This window comes from Phoca vitulina, unplaced genomic scaffold, assembly GCF_004348235.1.
Source record: "Phoca vitulina isolate PV1807 unplaced genomic scaffold, GSC_HSeal_1.0 scaffold32, whole genome shotgun sequence".
Lineage (NCBI taxonomy): Eukaryota > Metazoa > Chordata > Mammalia > Carnivora > Phocidae > Phoca > Phoca vitulina.
In genome coordinates this window covers 12,675,716-12,692,247 of record NW_022589735.1, presented here as the reverse complement: position 1 = coordinate 12,692,247, position 16,532 = coordinate 12,675,716, and the positions used below count along the sequence as shown (strand labels likewise).

The following is a 16,532-nucleotide window of genomic DNA, read 5'->3' as shown; positions in this document are numbered from 1 at the left end:
GACTTGTTAATTTTAGCCATTCTGACCGGTGTGAGGTGGTGTCTCATTTTGGTTTTGATTTGTATTTCCCTGATGCTGAGTGATGTTGAGCACTTTTTCGTGTGTCTGTTGGCCATTTCAATGTTTTCTTTGGAGAAATGTCTGTTCATGTCTTCTGCCCATTTCTTAATTGGATTATTTGTTCTTTGGGTGTTGAGTTTGATAAGTTCTTTATAGATTTTGGATACTAGCCCTTTATTTGATATGTCATTTGCAAATATCTTCTCCCATTCTGTCGGTTGTCTTTTGGTTTTGTCGACTGTTTCCTTTGCTGTGCAGAAGTTTTTTATCTTGATGAAGTCCCAATAGTTCATTTTTGCCTTTGTTTCCCTTGCCTTTGGAGACGTGTCTAGCAAGAAGTTGCTAAGACCAAGGTCACAGAGGTTGCTGCCTGTGTTCTCCTTTAGGATTTTGATGGATTTCTGTCTCACATTGAGGTCTTTCATCCATTTTGAGTCTATTTTTGTTTGTGGTATAAGGAAATGGTCCAGTTTCATTCTTTTGCATGTGGCTATCCAACTTTCCCAACACCATTTGTTGAAGAGACTGTCGTTTTTCCATTGGATATTCTTTCCTGCTTTGTCAAAGATTAGTTGGCCATAGAGTTGAGGGTCCATTTCTGGGCTCTCTATTCTGTTCCATTGATCTATGTGTCTTTTTTGTGCCAGTACCATCTTGTCTTCATGATTACAGCTTTGTAATAGAGCTTGAAGTCCGGAATTGTGATGCTACCAGCTTTGGTTTTCTTTTTCAGCATTCCTTTGGCTATTCGGGGTCTTTTCTGATTCTATACAAATTTTAGGATTATTTGTATCCAAATTTTAGGATTTTTATTCCAAAAATAAAACAAGAGGAAACCAGAGAGGGAGACAAACCATAAGAGACTCTGAATCATAGGAAACAAACTGAGGGTTGCTGGAGGAGAAAGGGGTGGTGGCATGGGATAACTGGGTGATGACCTAGCAATTGCACTACTAGGTATTTACCCCAAAGATACAAATGTAGTGAAAAAAGTTGATGGTATTTTGATGGGGATTGCATTGAATGTGTAGATTGCTCTAGGTAGCATAGACATTTTAACAATGTTTGTTCTTCCAATCCATGAGCATGGAACGTGTTTCCATTTCTTTGTGTCTTCCTCAATTTCTTTCATGAGTATTCTGTAGTTTTCTGAGTACAGATCCTTTGCCTCTGGTTAGATTTATTCCTAGGTATCTTAATGGTTTTGGGTGCAATTGTAAATTGGATTGACTCCTTAATTTCTCTTTCTTCTGCCTCATTGTTAGCGTATAGAAATGCAGTTGATTTCTGTGCATTGATTTTGTATCCTGCCACATTGCTGAATTCCAGTATGAGTTCTAGCAATTTTGGGGTGGAGTATCATGTCATCTGCAAAGAGTGAGAGTTTAACTTCTTCTTTGCCAATTCGGATACCTTTTATTTCTTTTTGTTGTCTGATTGCTGAGGCTAGAACTTCTAGTACTATGTTGAACAACAGTGGTGATAGTGGACATCCCTGTTGTGTTCCTGACCTTAGGGGAAAGCCTCTCAGTTTTTCCCCATTGAGAATGGTATTTGCTGCAGGTCTTTTGTATATGGCTTTTGTGATATTGAGGTATGTTCCCTCTATCCCTACACCATGAAGAGTTTTAATCAAGAAAGGATGCTGTACATTGTCAAATGCTTTTTCTGCATCAATTGAGAGATTATATGGTTCCTGTCTTTTTTTTTTTTAAGACTTTAGTTTTTATTTATTTGAGAGAGAGTGTGAGAGAGAGAGCACAAGAGGGGGTAGGGTCAGAGGGGGGAGCAGACTCCCTGCTGAGCAGGGAGCCCGATGCAGGACTCGATCCCAGGACTCCGGGCTCATAACCTGAGCCGAAGGCAGTCGCTTAATCAACTGAGCCACACAGACACCCTGTCTTTTCTTTTATTAATGTGATCTATCATGTTGATTGATTTGTGAATGTTAAACCACCCTTGCAGCCCAGGAATAAATCCTACTTGGTCGTGGTGAATAATCCTTTTAATGTACTGTTGGATCCTATTGGCTAGTATCTTGGTGAGGATTTTGGCATCCATGTTCAACAGGGATATTGGTCTGTATTTCTTTTTGGTGGGGTCCTTGTCTGGTTTTGGGATCAAGGTAATGCTGGCCTCATAGAATGAGTTTGGAAGTTTTCCTTCCATTTCTATGTGTTGAAACAGATTCTGAAGAATAGGTATTAATTCTTCTTTAAATGTTTGGTGGAATTCCCTTGGGAAGCCATCAGGCCCTGGACTCTTGTTTGTTGGGAGATTTTTGATGACTGCTTCAATTTCCTTGCTGGTTATGTGTCTGTTCAGGTTTTCTATTTCTTCCTGGTTCAGTTTTGGTAGTTTATATGTCTCTAGGAATGCATCCATTTCTTGCAGATTACCTAGTTTGTTGCCATATAGTTGCTCATAATATGTTCTTATGATTGTATTTCTTCGGTGTTGGTTGTGGTCTCTCCCCTTTCATTCATGATTTTATTTATTTGGGTCCTTTCTCTTTTCTTTTTGATAAATCTGGCCAGGAGTTTATCAATATTATTAATTCTTTAAAAGAACCAGCTCCTATTTTTGTTGATCTGTTCTACTGTTCTTTTGGTTTCTGTTTCATTGATTTCTCCTCTAATCTTTATTAATTCTCTCCTGCTGGGTTTAGGCTTTATTTGCTGTCCCTTCTCTAGCTCCTTTAGGTGTAAAGTTAGGTTGTGTATTTGAGACCTTTCTTGTTTCTTGAGAAAGGCTTGTATTGCTAAGTACTTCCCTCTTAGGACCGTCTTTGCTGCATCCCAAAGGTTTTGAACCGTTGTGTTTTCATTTTCATTTGTTTCCATGATTTTTTAAAATTCTCCTTTAATTTCCTGGTTGACTCATTCGTTCTTTAGTAGGATGCTCTTTAACCTCCATGTATTTGAGTTCTTTCCAAATTTCCTCTTGTGACTGAGTTCAAGTTTCAAGGCACTGTGGTCTGAAAATATGCAGGGAATGTTCCCAGTCTTTTGGTACCAGTTGAGACCTGATTTGTGACCCAGTATGTGATCTATTCTGGAGAATGTTCCATGTGCACTCAAGAAGAATGTGTATTCTGTTGCTTTGGGATGGAATGTTCCGAATATATCTGTGAAGTCCATCTGGTCCAGGGTGTTATTCAAAGCCCTTGTTTCCTTGTTGATCTTCTGCTTAGATGATCTGTCCATTGCAGTGAGTGGGTGTTAAAGTCCCCTACTTTTATTGTCTTATTGTCAATGTGTTTCTTTGATTTTGTTATTAATTGTTTTATATAATTGGCTGCTCCCATGTTAGGGGCATAAATATTTATAATTGTTAGATCTTCTTGTTGGATGGACCCTTTAATTATGATATAGTGTCCTTCCTCATCTCCTATTACAGTTGTGGTTTAAAATCTAATTTGTCTGATATAAGGATTGCTATCCCCTTTTCTTTTTGATGTCCATTAGCATGAAAAATGGTTTTCCAGCCCTCACTTTCAATCTGGAGGTGTCTTTAGTCTAAAATGAGTCTCTTGCAGACAGCATATTGATAGATCTTGCTTTTTTGTCCAATCTGATACCCTGTGTCTTTTGATTGGGGCATTTAGCCCACTTACATTCAGAGTAACTATTGAAATATATTAATTTATTGCCATTGTATTACCTGTAAAGTCACTGTTTTTGTATATTGTCTCTGTTCCTTTCTGGTCTGTGTTACTTTTGAGGTCTCTCTTCGCTTAAAGGATCCCCTTTAATATTTCCTGTAGGGCTGGTTTAGTGATCACATATTCTTTCAGTTTCTGTTTGTCTTGGAAGCTTTTTATCTCTCTATTTTGAAAGACAGCCTTGCTGGATAAAGCTTTCTTGGCTGCATATTTTTCTCATTTAGCACCCTGAATATATCATGCCAGTTCTTTCTGGCCTGCTAGGTCTCTGTGGGTAGGTCTGCTGCCAGTCTAATGTTTCAACCCTTGTAGGTTACAGACCTCTTGTCCTGAGCTGCTTTCAGGATTTTCTGTTTGTCCCTGAGATTTGCAAGCTTCACTATTATATGTCAAGGTGTTGACCTATTTTTATTGATTTTGAGAGAGATTCTCTGTGCCTCCTGGACTTGAATGCCTGTTTCCTTCCCCAGATTAGGGAAGTTCTCCACTATAATTTGCTCCAGTATACCTTCTGCCTCTCTCTCTCTCTCTCTCCCCTTCCTCTTCTTCTGGGATCCTACTTATTCTAAAATTGTTTCACTTTATGGTATCACTTATCTCTCAGATTTTCCCCTCATGATACAATAGTTGTTTATCTGTCTTTTTCTCAGCTTCTTTATTCTTCATCATTTTGTCTTCTATATCACTAATTCTTTCTTCTGCCTCATTTATCCTAGCAGTTAGAGCCTCCATTTTTTATTGCCTCTCATTAATAGCCTTTTTGATTTTGACTTGATTAGATTTTAGTTCTTTTATTTCTCCAGAAAGGGATCCTCTAGCATCTTCTCTGCTTTTATCAAGCTCAGCTAGTATCTTTATATTCGTTATTCTGAACTCTAGTTCTGACATCTTACTTATGTCCATACTGATTAGGTCCCTGGCAGTCAGTAGTGCCTTTTGTTCTCCTTTTTGAGGTGAGTTTTTCCATCTTGTCATTCTTGCAGACAGTGGTCGTTTTTCTATTTGTAGAGGTGCATCTGTTCTTACCTTAGATCTCTGGTTGAGTTCACAGGTGTTCAGAATGATTTGATAGCTATCTAGCTGGGTTCCTGGGACCAGACAAAACTAGGGTCTTCACCACCTTGGACTCTTCTTACAGTATTGGTTTTGTTTTTTTTTTTAAAGATTTATTTATTTATTTATTTATTTGACAGAGAGAGACACAGCGAGAGAGGGAACACAAGCAGGGGGAGTGGGAGAGGGAGAAGCAGGCTTCCCGCGGAGCAGGGAGCCCGATGCGGGGCTCGATCCCAGGACCCTGGGATCATGACCTGAGCCGAAGGCAGACGCTTAACGACTGAGCCACCCAGGTGCCCCGACAGTATTGGTTTTTAAATGAGAGAGCTTTGTGAGGTTGTACATAAACTCCCAGAAAGCAAGCAGAGAGGGGGAAGATGAAGATGTACCACAAAGGTGGACTGATAGAACAAGCCCAGAGGTGTGGGAACATGGGCTTGAACATCACTAGGAGAGAGCCCTTGTCTTCTGAAACTGGGGGAACACACAGATGCAGTAGATGCAAATACATGCCATTGTAGATCAGGGGAACACACATGGCTGCACTCCTGTGAATACTTCAGTTTTCTGTTTTCCTAGCTAAGTCATGATGTGGCCCCTTTCTTCCAGAGGGATGGGTTGTGTGTGGCTAGGGTCTTGGCAGCATGGAGGGTGTTTAGAAAGCAAGCTGAGGGAGTAGGAAGGGAGGATGGTGAAGGGCTGCCGACGGGCCCGTGACAACAGCATCAATCCACAGTAAGGGCTAATTTTCCCCCTTCAGCAGTGCTCACCATTTAGGGTTGAGAAAGTAAAAAGGCTGATGTTGAGCTGATCTTGTGGTGTTGATGCTGGCAGAAGGACTGGCATACCTGGAAACTGAGGGTGAAGCTGTCACAGAGGTTGTCTGAGCTGCTTCAGGAAATAAGTCCAGAAGGCATCGGTCAGCTTAGGAGAACGTGGAATATCAAAGACTGTTATCTGTATCTGAGGCCAAAAAGTACCTGGGCGGGAGTGGTGAGGGGCGGGAACTGGGATGATAGAAGATTACAGGCAGACAGCAAGAGAGAGCATTTTTATATGGAGCAATCTGAGCAATGACTTAATGGAGTTAATACCAAGTGGGCAGATGGCATTCACGTGGACACTGAAGGATCCAAGTTTCAAAGTTCTCCAGGAAAGGGAAGTGGTCCATATGTTGGAGGATGCAGGCAATAAGGAACATTAAATGCAGCTCTGTCAAGACTAACCCACAGGAGGTTGGACTTTTTGTATGCCAAGTAGAGGTGAAAATTGACTTCATTTTTTAAACACAAGTGAACTAACACAATCAGAAACAAGAGTAGTCAATACATTAACTGGTCATCAGAAAATATTTTAAAATCAGTTACCTTCTTACCAACAGTAACAAATTTAAAAAACAAATTGGAAGAAAATGTACAAACAACAAGAAATATGAAATAGCCAGAAATAAGTTTAAGAGGAGTTAAAAATAATATAGCTACTACAGGAGACAACTTAATTAATGGAGAGGTTTACCTTCTTTGAAAGGAAAGAAAAACTTAACATCATAAAGATAGTGTGTTCCTTAAATTTTAAGTTCAAACAGAATTTCAGTGACCCTGCAACGTTACAACTGAATCGAAAATTCCTCTGAAAGAATAAGCATGTAAGAATATGCAGGCTAAATCTAAATGATAGAAGGTAGACTTGTGGTTTGTCATGATGGATTCTCAAGCTCTAGGATTGATTTAACTTTAACACATCTAATCCGTTAGCTCCTGATCTCATCACCAACCACCTTCTTTAATTTTTTTTTTCATTCATTTGAGAGAGAGAAGGGGAGAGCAAGCACAAGTGGGGGGAAGGAGAGGGAGAAGCAGACTCCCTGCTGAGCAGGAGCCTGATGCAGGGCTCGATCCTAGGACCCTGGAGATCATGACCTGAGCCAAAGGCAGACGCTCAACTGACTGAGCTTCCCAGGCGCCCCTAGGATTTAACTTTAACACATCTAATCTGTTAGCTCCTGATCTCATTGCCAACCACCTTCTTTAACTGAATATTTATATCACTCATAATTTTGAAACAAACTCATTCAAAACCCTATTTAAAATGTATTTTCCAAGGTGTATTCAAATTTATGCATTATGAAACTTAGAGTTTTTCCTGTGAGCCTCATGCGTAAAATTCCTCCCTAAACATTTACTTGAAATATGCTCTGGTTTAAGACATTGAGCATAACTGGTGTCCCAAAATACAATGTTATCCCCTTTCTTTCTTCTTTTTTTAAAAGATGTTTTAAACAAATTAACATATGTGATTAGAACAAGCACACAGTAGTAACCTTGACCACCACAGGTCATAGCAAAAAATAAAACAAAAATCACTAGTAATTTTATCTCCAAAAGAAAATTCAAACATGGTTTGTATTTTGATTTTGGATAGTGCATTTAACTAATATTGGAACTTCATTCCTGAAGGTAGCATTACATACTCATCATTAATGGGGACTATTTTTCCTTTTTCTTTTTCTCCTTTTTTTTTTTTTTTTAAAGATTTTTATTTATTTATTTGACAGAGAGAGAGAGCACACAAGCAGGGGAGCAGCAGAGGGAGAGAGAGAAGGGGAGCCCGATGCGAGACTCGATCCCAGGACCCTGGGATCATGACCTGAGCCGAAGGCAGACGCTTAACTGACTGAGCCACCCAGGTGCCCTAATGGGGATTATTTTTCCAGAAGTACTAGTTTGTGCTGATAAATTTACCCCTCTTTGCCAGCCCACATTGTAAGATCACCGCAAGAAAGAATCAAAATTGACCAGTTTGCTTCTCACTTGGCCTAATAATCTTGGGCTTGGTTTCTATTCACCTCAGTAGTTCCAAGATATTAGTGGGCATAAGACTTAAGTCTTAAAACAGTTTGAAATAGGGGCACCTGGGTGGCCCAGTTGGTTAGGCATCCAACTCTTGATTTCGGCTCAGGTCATGATCTTAGGGTGGTGAGATCGAGCTCCGTAGCGGGCTCCACATTCAATGTGGAACCTGCTTAAGATCCTCTCGCTCCCTCTTCCGCTGCCCCTCCCCCCACCTCCTCCCTCTTTTAAAAAGAAAAACGGTTTAGTAGGTTTAAGTGTGTTCATTTTTACAGGCCACCCACCATCTCCCAGGTGGTTCTGATATAGAAAGTGCTTAGGCCCCACTTTCAGAACCACTCATTTATGGAGTTCACAGACAGATTTTACCAGAAACCATATGGCTCAAGCCTACCCAAAATGATCTGTCACGGAAGAGAGGAAAGTGCTTCAGCTTTATTTGTATTCTCTGTCCTGGTTTTGGTTAAGTATTGTCTCATTCTGTGTGTTCATGTCTTAAGCCCGGCTTCCATTAATTAGTAAGAAAACAGGGCCCCCCAGGCAAAAGCTTTGAGGCTTCAGAGCCTGCTCACACCCTTTTCCACATCTTCCTCCTTCTCTGTCTCCAAAGACACCCTTTACCTGGTCACCTACTGCTGTGCCCCCTCTGTAAAACCAGCTTTCTCTCAGCTATGGTGGGAAGATGCCACCAGTGACTTCATGAGTTGGTGGTGTTACTTCATAACAGTAAAAGAGAGAGATGCCTTCCAGTACCCCCTTCCCGGTTCTGGCTTACCTTTACAGAGATTGCTCCAAAGAAATACAGGGGAGCATAATGGGGTGGGGGTCGGAGGAGCAAGCAGGGATGGTGGGAAGGGGATTCAGGTATACTACAAAAGACAGGCTTCCCATTATCTGCCATGATTGAGCCAACAAGACTCTGCAGGTAGCTGCTCTTCAAACAAGCTAGGCTTCAGCTTAGAAAAGACATTGCCTCAGCATTCTTTCTAAGATAACCTGACAGCTTGGTATCTGGAGCTGTTCAAGGAGAGGGTAGGAATTACTGTTACATTAAAGCTCTTTTTCATGAACAGGATTCTAGGGTTTTTGTTCTAAGAATTGGCAAGAACTTCTTGCAAAGATAAGGGGGCAGCTGGCATTTGTGGCCTATATTTATGGGACAAAGTCTGAGAACCGAATACTTTTGAGAGAGAGCTGATCTTTGCCACCTAGAAGGCCATGTTTTGTTTCAGACGCACATACTGATTGCTTTTTAGATGCTTACTTTCCATCCCTTCCCTGTGCCCAGGAGGGCTGACCTAACCCTGCAAATTCTCAAAGGCCAATGAGCGCATCTATGGGAAAGCCCAGACGACCTCAAGTACCAGCACAGCCCAAGGCCTCACTGACAAATAATATTGATGGGCCAGAGGAAATGGGTGGCTGTGCTGTCACATCACCATGTGTGTCTGCTGAGCAGCATGTTTCTCTCAAGAATATCCCTTGGGTTTTGAAAGGCAGGGTTTGGGCGGGCGGGTAGGGTGGAGAGAAGCAGGTGCAGCATGGGCTGCAAGCAGGATACAGGTGTGGCACCAAAATCCCACCTACCGTCATGGGGGCTCATCCATTTAGATATATTCTGCTCTCAATGACAACCAGCTTCTTGTTGACCCATGTAATTGCAAATCTCTTTTCCTTCATCCCCAAGAAGACCTAATTTGGCCCAGGTGTTGAGATTAGGGGCTATTTCTGTTTCTTCTCCCCAGAGTAGCCAGATCAGCTAGGCCCTCAAGAAAAGAGACCCCAGCACATGGAAATACCAAAGGGTTACCTCCTACTGCCAAGCTGGTGACAGCCATGCGGATTAATGCAGGGAATGTGAACTCTTCCAAGTCCCATATGGATACTCAGAAAATCCAGCATGTGCCCGGAGATGATTTAGTTCATTCTAACCCTAAGTACTGCAGAGGGGGGAAATAATTTTCCCTCTACTCTTCTGAGTTCTTAGCTGAGAGTCCCATGATAAAAGGTAGATTCACAAGAGAAGAACATTATTAACTTGTTTGTCTTATGTATATGTGGGAGATACCCAGGGAAAAATGAGTAACTCAAAGAGGTGGCTTTAGAACTCAGTATTAAATTCCATCTTTATAGGGAGAGGGGAGGGAGGATGTGGGCCTCTCAGGGGAGAGTAAGTGATTTTTACGGAAGATGAAGGGCCTGAAGAAGAATAGGCAGGAGGTATGACATTTTCTGACAGTTTATCTGGGTGGGTGTGGTGTGAACTTCTAGTCTACTCTTTTGTGATGAGTCAATCCTTCATGGTTGATGAAACTCCCAGGGAATTCCTTCTGGAGAATCTGTCTTTAGGCAGGGAAGGGGAGTTCAGAGAAAGCCTCTCCATGCATTTGCTCTCCTTCAAATGCCTACAGCTCAAAATAGTCCACACACCGAAGCCACTTCTTTTGGGGTGACATCTCCTGCTACTCTTCAATAATAATACGTAATGTTAATACCTTCCCTGAACAAGAGCTAGATTTCACTTTTTTTTTTTTTTAAGATTTTTATTTATTTATTTGTGAGAGCTAGAGAGAGCATGAGTGGGGGGAGAGGCAGAGGGAGAGGGGGAGAAGCAGAATTTCCGCTGAGCAGAGAGCCCATGCAGGGCTCCGTCCCAGGGCTCCAAGATCATGAGCTGAGCCAAAGTCAGACGCTTAACCGACTGAGCCACCCAGGTACCCCTCACTTAATTTTTTAATCAGTTATAATTGTTAATCCTTTTTGGGTTTGATATTGGTATTATGTTTATCTTTTTTTTTTTTTTTATTCAACTTCTAGCATGCATACTGCAGTGATTACAGATGCAGTGATAATGTAGGGATTTGCTTCAAAATAAATGGGAGTTGGGAGAAGAAGGGGAGAGAGAGATGAAACGAGATTGGCCATGAGTAAATAATCATTCTTTTGTCTACTTTGTATATATCATAAAACTCAGAGTAAATAGTTGGAATTTTTTTCTAATCATTTATGAAAATAAATAGGAACTTTTACTCAATTAGCTGTGATGTAAACTAAGTATTAATCCCCAAAAGTAGGCCAGCCTGAGTTTTTCTAACAAGATCTTTGACTGATCTTCAAACATTGTCACTATTCTATGAACACCACTTAGCTTCACTGGTCAAATAGAAAATGCATACACTACCCTAAGCTCCTTTACCCCAAATTTTTAAAAATGGGGGAAAATTTTTCTAAATTCAAGCGTGATAGGACAGAGAACAGCTCTGTGCAGTGCAGCTCTGTAGTACATGCTGTGGGAGTGGAGACCTGGTGTGGAGGCAAGAAAGCCAGAGTCTCATTCAGACACTGAAATGTGATAAACAACCCTTATATGAAGATGCCCCTCCCAGAAACCACGTGTTGGGCTGCTCTTAAGAAGCCACAGATCTGGGAATAAATTCTTTTCCTTGAGCCTTATCCATTTCAGAGGTATAAAATGAAGACAAGCAATCTTGTGTTCTTCAGGTTTCTTGGAATCTGCAATATCTAAGCATTGCCCTTTAGACTCTTAAAAAAATAAAACCAACTAAGGTGTGATGGCCCCTCCCAGTAGCAGTGATGAGCTCATACGGGCTTAGTAAGGCCAACTCTCCTACATGTCACCCAGTTGCCTGGGAAGAAACAGTAAAGCTTCCTCAATGGAAATATTCCTTCTTGATCCACAGTATTTGCTGTATCCTTTTGTCAGATCTTTGCCTGGGAAAATTGGAAGGGCAGACTATCACCTCACTAAAACGCCCCTGACCAGTTTGGTCCAAGTTTGCCAGAACAGGATCCACCCTCCAGTAGAAAATTTCTCTGGCCTTTCCCATGCCAGTCTTCCCAGGTCCAGGAATCCCCAGTGAAATACATCCCTTCCTGTTGCTATTTATGCTGTCTGGTGTAGCCAGAAAGGGCTCTGGGCTGAAATCAGAATGCCCAGCCTCTAGTGCTGATGTGAGGAACATGAAGTACTTAAGGGAAATGAGTAGAGCCCTTTTTCCCAAGGGATACAGAAAACCCTGGACCCTGCCCTCCAGGGGCTTATGATCCAAGGAGGGAAAACACAAGCAAACTGTAGGCATTCATAATTTTAAAACAAACCCCCTGTTAGGGCATGCAGTTGCCATGGCAGTCATACCTTATAGAGTACTGGGAAGGAGCATTCTGAAAAGGAGGGTCAGTCCTCAGGGCACACAAGGCACTGGGCAAGATTCCCTATAGGACGAAGGCCAGCCAGAGCTAAATCTTTGAAGATAATCAGTGCTTGCCGGGGCCAGGAAAGACGTCTTAGGCTGCCTAAGCGCACGACTGGGGCAACATGATGGGAGGTTAAAAGCCAAAGAGAGAGGTTCCAAATTGCAGAGGGCCTCCTTAATTCATCTTCAGCTGCATCCTGTAGGTACTGGAGAATCGGAAGTGTTTCAGTGGGATGGGGGTGAGGAGATGATGTAACTCTCCTATCATATTTGGGTTTTTCCAAGATCACAGGGTAAAGTGATCTTCCATATAGACAGAAGGCATGAGATGGAGGAAGGGTCTCTCAGAGCTCACATGAGGTAGGGAGGTACAGTGGTCCAGGCAGAAGACCTTGAGGACCCCAGCGAAGCCAGCACACCTGGGAAAGAACAGGAGGGGGCATAACTGGAGAATATTAAGTAGATAAATTCCACAGGTCTTGGTGTCTGAATGAGTTTGGCACGAAACAGGCAGTCAATGTATGGGAGTAATGGAGGTTCTAGGCACTCAGATTATTGTGTAGTCAATCCCTCAGTGCTCTTATTTAGCTTCCTTATTTGTGATGTGGATAATAGGTGTGGCACACACTCGCCTTGCCCAAGTTTCATGGGCACTGGCATGGTATCATGCACAGTATGGGTATGCATGCTCTTTGCGAACAGCAATGCAAATTTAAAGTCATTTGGAAAATCCAGTACAAAGGGGTGGCAAGAGGGAGGAGGCAGAGAACAGGTGTTTGGCCAACCAGTGTATTTTTAGCACAGGTAGAGAAAATGCATATTTGGTGTGGGAGAAATTAAGAACAGGAAATAAGGATGTCAAATGTAAGATCTGTTAAAATGTATTTAGGGGAACCTGGGTGGCTCCGTTGGTCGAGTGTCCAACTCTTGATCTCAGCTCAGGTCTGGATCTCAGATGCTTGAGTTAAAAAAAAAAAAAAAAATCTATTTAGGTTTACTGCTTATATTTTCTTGAAAGAGGTACTAATTTTCATGTGTAAATTACACTAATTCTAATTCTTCCATCCTGTGCAAGTTAGTTATCTTTAAAATACTGGGATAAACATTTCTTCTCAACAGCAGTGAGGAGTTACTCTATAATTATTACATATGTTAATACATATGATATATCATATATTTGATTATATCATGATATTAACAAAATATGATATATGCTATATTGTTTATGTCCTATATGATATATAATGATATAAATAGCAAATAATTCTCTGACAATAATACATATAAAACACAGGGATAGATTCCAGGGGAGAAAAACACGGATAAGAGACAGTTAATGGGTTTACTTTCATGAGCAGTTTACATTAATACTTTTGAATCTTACAACTAAAAATAATCCAAAAAAGTATTCTTTTATAATTTTTTGCCATAGAGATAGCATGAACTCTTCTTTGCTTAAGTATCTTGTTTGGAAGTGTTTTAGTTAAACCAAGGCTTCTTAGAGGAAACTGTTTTCTCTACTGTATGGATATTGCATTTTTAAAAAGTGAGAGGGGAGCTTGGCTGGTGCAGTAGGTTAAGCGTCCAAATCTTGATTTCCGCTCAGGTTATGATCTGAGGGTCATAAGATAGAGCCCTGCGTTGGGCTCCATGCTCAGTGGGGAGTCTGCTTTTCTCCCTCTCCCCGGCCCTCCCATCACTCACATGCTCCCTCTCGCTCTCTCTCTCAAATAAATAAATCTTTTAAAAATATTAATTTATAAATAAAATAAAAAATAAAAAGCGACAGCGCCCTTCTTGTCTAGTGGTTGAGTCGCATTGATTTTCATTAGAAAGAAATCCTGAGCCTCAGTAATATAGAGCACTTAAGCAAAGAGAATTTTCTCGTGCCCTGATGACCTCCAAAGGACCCGTGCCCATTTCGATCACTGGGGGTGATGTGGCAGGAAGTCTGGAGCCGACTTCTGGAAATTCCTGTATGGCACAGCCTGGTGAACATGCTGAGCTGTCCTCACACACACGCAGCTCTGAGCCGTGAGATCAGAGTACAGAAGGCTGAGGAAGTAGTACAGCTGAGCTCGAGTAGGGGAAACGACGGAGGGACAGTATGCCCGAGCTCTCGCCAGTGCTATTTTGGAGTCTTGTGGCAACTTTTAACTGCTGCAATGCCCATGTACGTGGGTCTTTTAGCTCTTGGGCTTTTGATGTTTTGGGGGGGGGGTTTGTTTTTTTGTTTTAACCTGTCTAGAACAGAAGGAGTCCCAGGAAATGAAGGGTGTCAGAGGAAAGAAAGCACTTTAGTCATCACAGATGACAGCCAGGGTGCGAGCAGGCAGCCCGATCTCCTGTCTCCGGTGTTTCCAGTCCAAATGCCTCCTCCAGCAGCTGAGGGCCAAAGCAGCAGAGCCTGTTTCCACGGACACAGTGGGGGCTCCACAAAACAAGCACAAACATTGCTCTTTAAGTCGGCTTCCGGTGGCCCTGGGTCGGGGTGGGGTGTTGTGTGTGTGTGTGTGTTTTGTTTTGTTTTTAATTTTAAACGTTACTGTGCTATTAATAGGTAAAATATTCCCTTCTAGTTAAGTACATGTATTTCTGGCATGGTACATTCCCTCTGTCTCCGGAATGAAAGTCACTCTCATGCATGGTAACAAGAGAAATGAAACTTAATTCAGGAGGCATTCATTTGTATTAACACAAAGTCATGTTCTGCCCATGTCATTTATTAGGGTTGTCCTGCTTGGGGGCGGCGGCGGGGGGGGGTCTGCCTTGTCCCCTTTCTCTCTTACCACCTAGTCCTCTGCCTTCTCTCTGCTGGAAGAATACCTATAAATCCCGACTCCCTCACATTCCTCTCGTCCAGCACCCATCTATCAGAGGAGATGAACGTCATTTGCTCAGGAGTATCATTTTTCTTAAAGATTTTATTTATTTATTTTAGAGAGAAAGAGTGTGTGTGTGCGAGCAGGAGGGAGAGGGAGAGAGAGAGAGAATCTCAAGCAGACTCCTCGCTGAGCACAGAGCTGATCTCACGGGGCTCGATCTCACAACCCTGAGATCGTGACCTGAGCCAGAAGTAAGAGTCAGGCGCTCAACCGACTGAGCCACCCAGGCGCCCCTCATGAGTAGCATTTTAAGAAAGTTGTGCCTCGTCTTAGGGCAGGGCCCTCTTATTTTCTCAAAATCTTGAGGCTCCTGTGCTCAGCAGCACCTTTCTACCTCAGCCACTTGATTTTTTATGATTCTACTCACCTCTCAGGCTCTTCCACTAAAAACACCTTCTCTTTAGAACTCCTACATCCATGTTAATTATTCCTTTCTCTTTCCTTGCACGCTGTAACGTTTTATGACTTCTGCCTGAAGCCTTTGTCCTCCCAATTTTGTACTATCCTTGGTCCTCTTTTCCTTTAAAATGCGGTTCCAAATTGATATTTTTTGATGGAACCCCACATAGGCATTAACATCTTTATTTGGGTTTTAATGAGGTTGATAGAACAGTGGGTTTGGTTTTTTTTTTCATGTGTGCCAGTTGTCTTTATTTCAAATGTAAATCTGTTCAGAGCAGAGACAGTCCTTACATATTTGTTCTTTCCTTCTTCCTTGCCATGTTCAGGATGTGGTAGGTTCAAAGACTATGCTTGTGGCTATTTATCTTGGATATCAGATCTCTTTTGGTGTCAAGGTGTTTAAAAATTGTGGCCCTCCCCAAAGCTCGTTGAAAGAACTTCTTAATTTTCCTTAAATTCTAGCATTCCTGCTCTGGGCAATAGGCACATTTATGAATTTGAGCAGTTCCAAGTCCAACGTATGTAAAACAGCTTTGCTTTTATCGTTCAGAATTGCCTGTAATTGCAAATGGCTATTTTATTTTAGGGCATATTCTTTTTCTATACCGTGTCCTGTAAATATATTCCCAGTGATCCAGTTGCCCTCCATAATCTAGGTTTTAATTTATAGTTGTTTCTCAAGTACCTGAGGTACTTTCTGATCTTATTTAATATTTATGATGTTTTTGAGTATTTTCCATAATAGCTAAAGATTTGTTAATATTGTACTTAATCTAAGTATTTTTTCCCTGGATTTCATGCCCTTTTCTTTTGTATTCCTATCTTTCTGTTTTGCTAAGTGTTTCATTCTGCTTTTAAAATTTATTTCTTCCCCAAACACATCCTTCAGGCCAAAGTTTTCATAAATGTCTTCGAATGTATCTTAGGTACATGAAAATGGCTTATTCTGACATTTAGCAATTGCTGGTAAAGAACAACTTCAAAAAAGGAGTGGAGATAGAAATACAAAAGCTATTTAAAGTCCTTGCCCTGAGAAAATTATATTCTTGTTGAGAGGAGCTGTATTAAACATATTTTTAGAAATTTTGTTAGCACTGAGCAATGCAACATACAAAATACTATTTACATGCCAAGGGCGTAAATAACAGGGAATTCACCATCAGCAACATCAATTTGCCTTTTCTGGAAATTGGAAAAGTCAATTGCTGTCTCCTTGATGTATTTTCTTGTCATTTTATTTTGTTGTTTTCCATTTGTGCTTGGCCTCAGAGTACCGCTACTGAGAAGTTACTTAGTTTGATTATAATTTTGCTTGCGATCTTCGTTTCTTCCAACAATGAAGACAGTCTGTTTGAGTTGTCACAGGGATTCAAATTATCGCTCACCTAACTAATGATCAGTG

The 16,532-nt window shown here is 41.4% G+C and overlaps 1 protein-coding gene across 5 annotated transcripts in view; it reads left to right on the top strand.

Moving 5' to 3' along the window:
• The window catches only part of GRAMD2B (GRAM domain containing 2B), a 122,654-nt gene that overhangs the window by 67,333 nt on the left and 38,789 nt on the right, over positions 1-16,532 (top strand). The gene's annotated exons all lie outside the window — the stretch shown is intronic.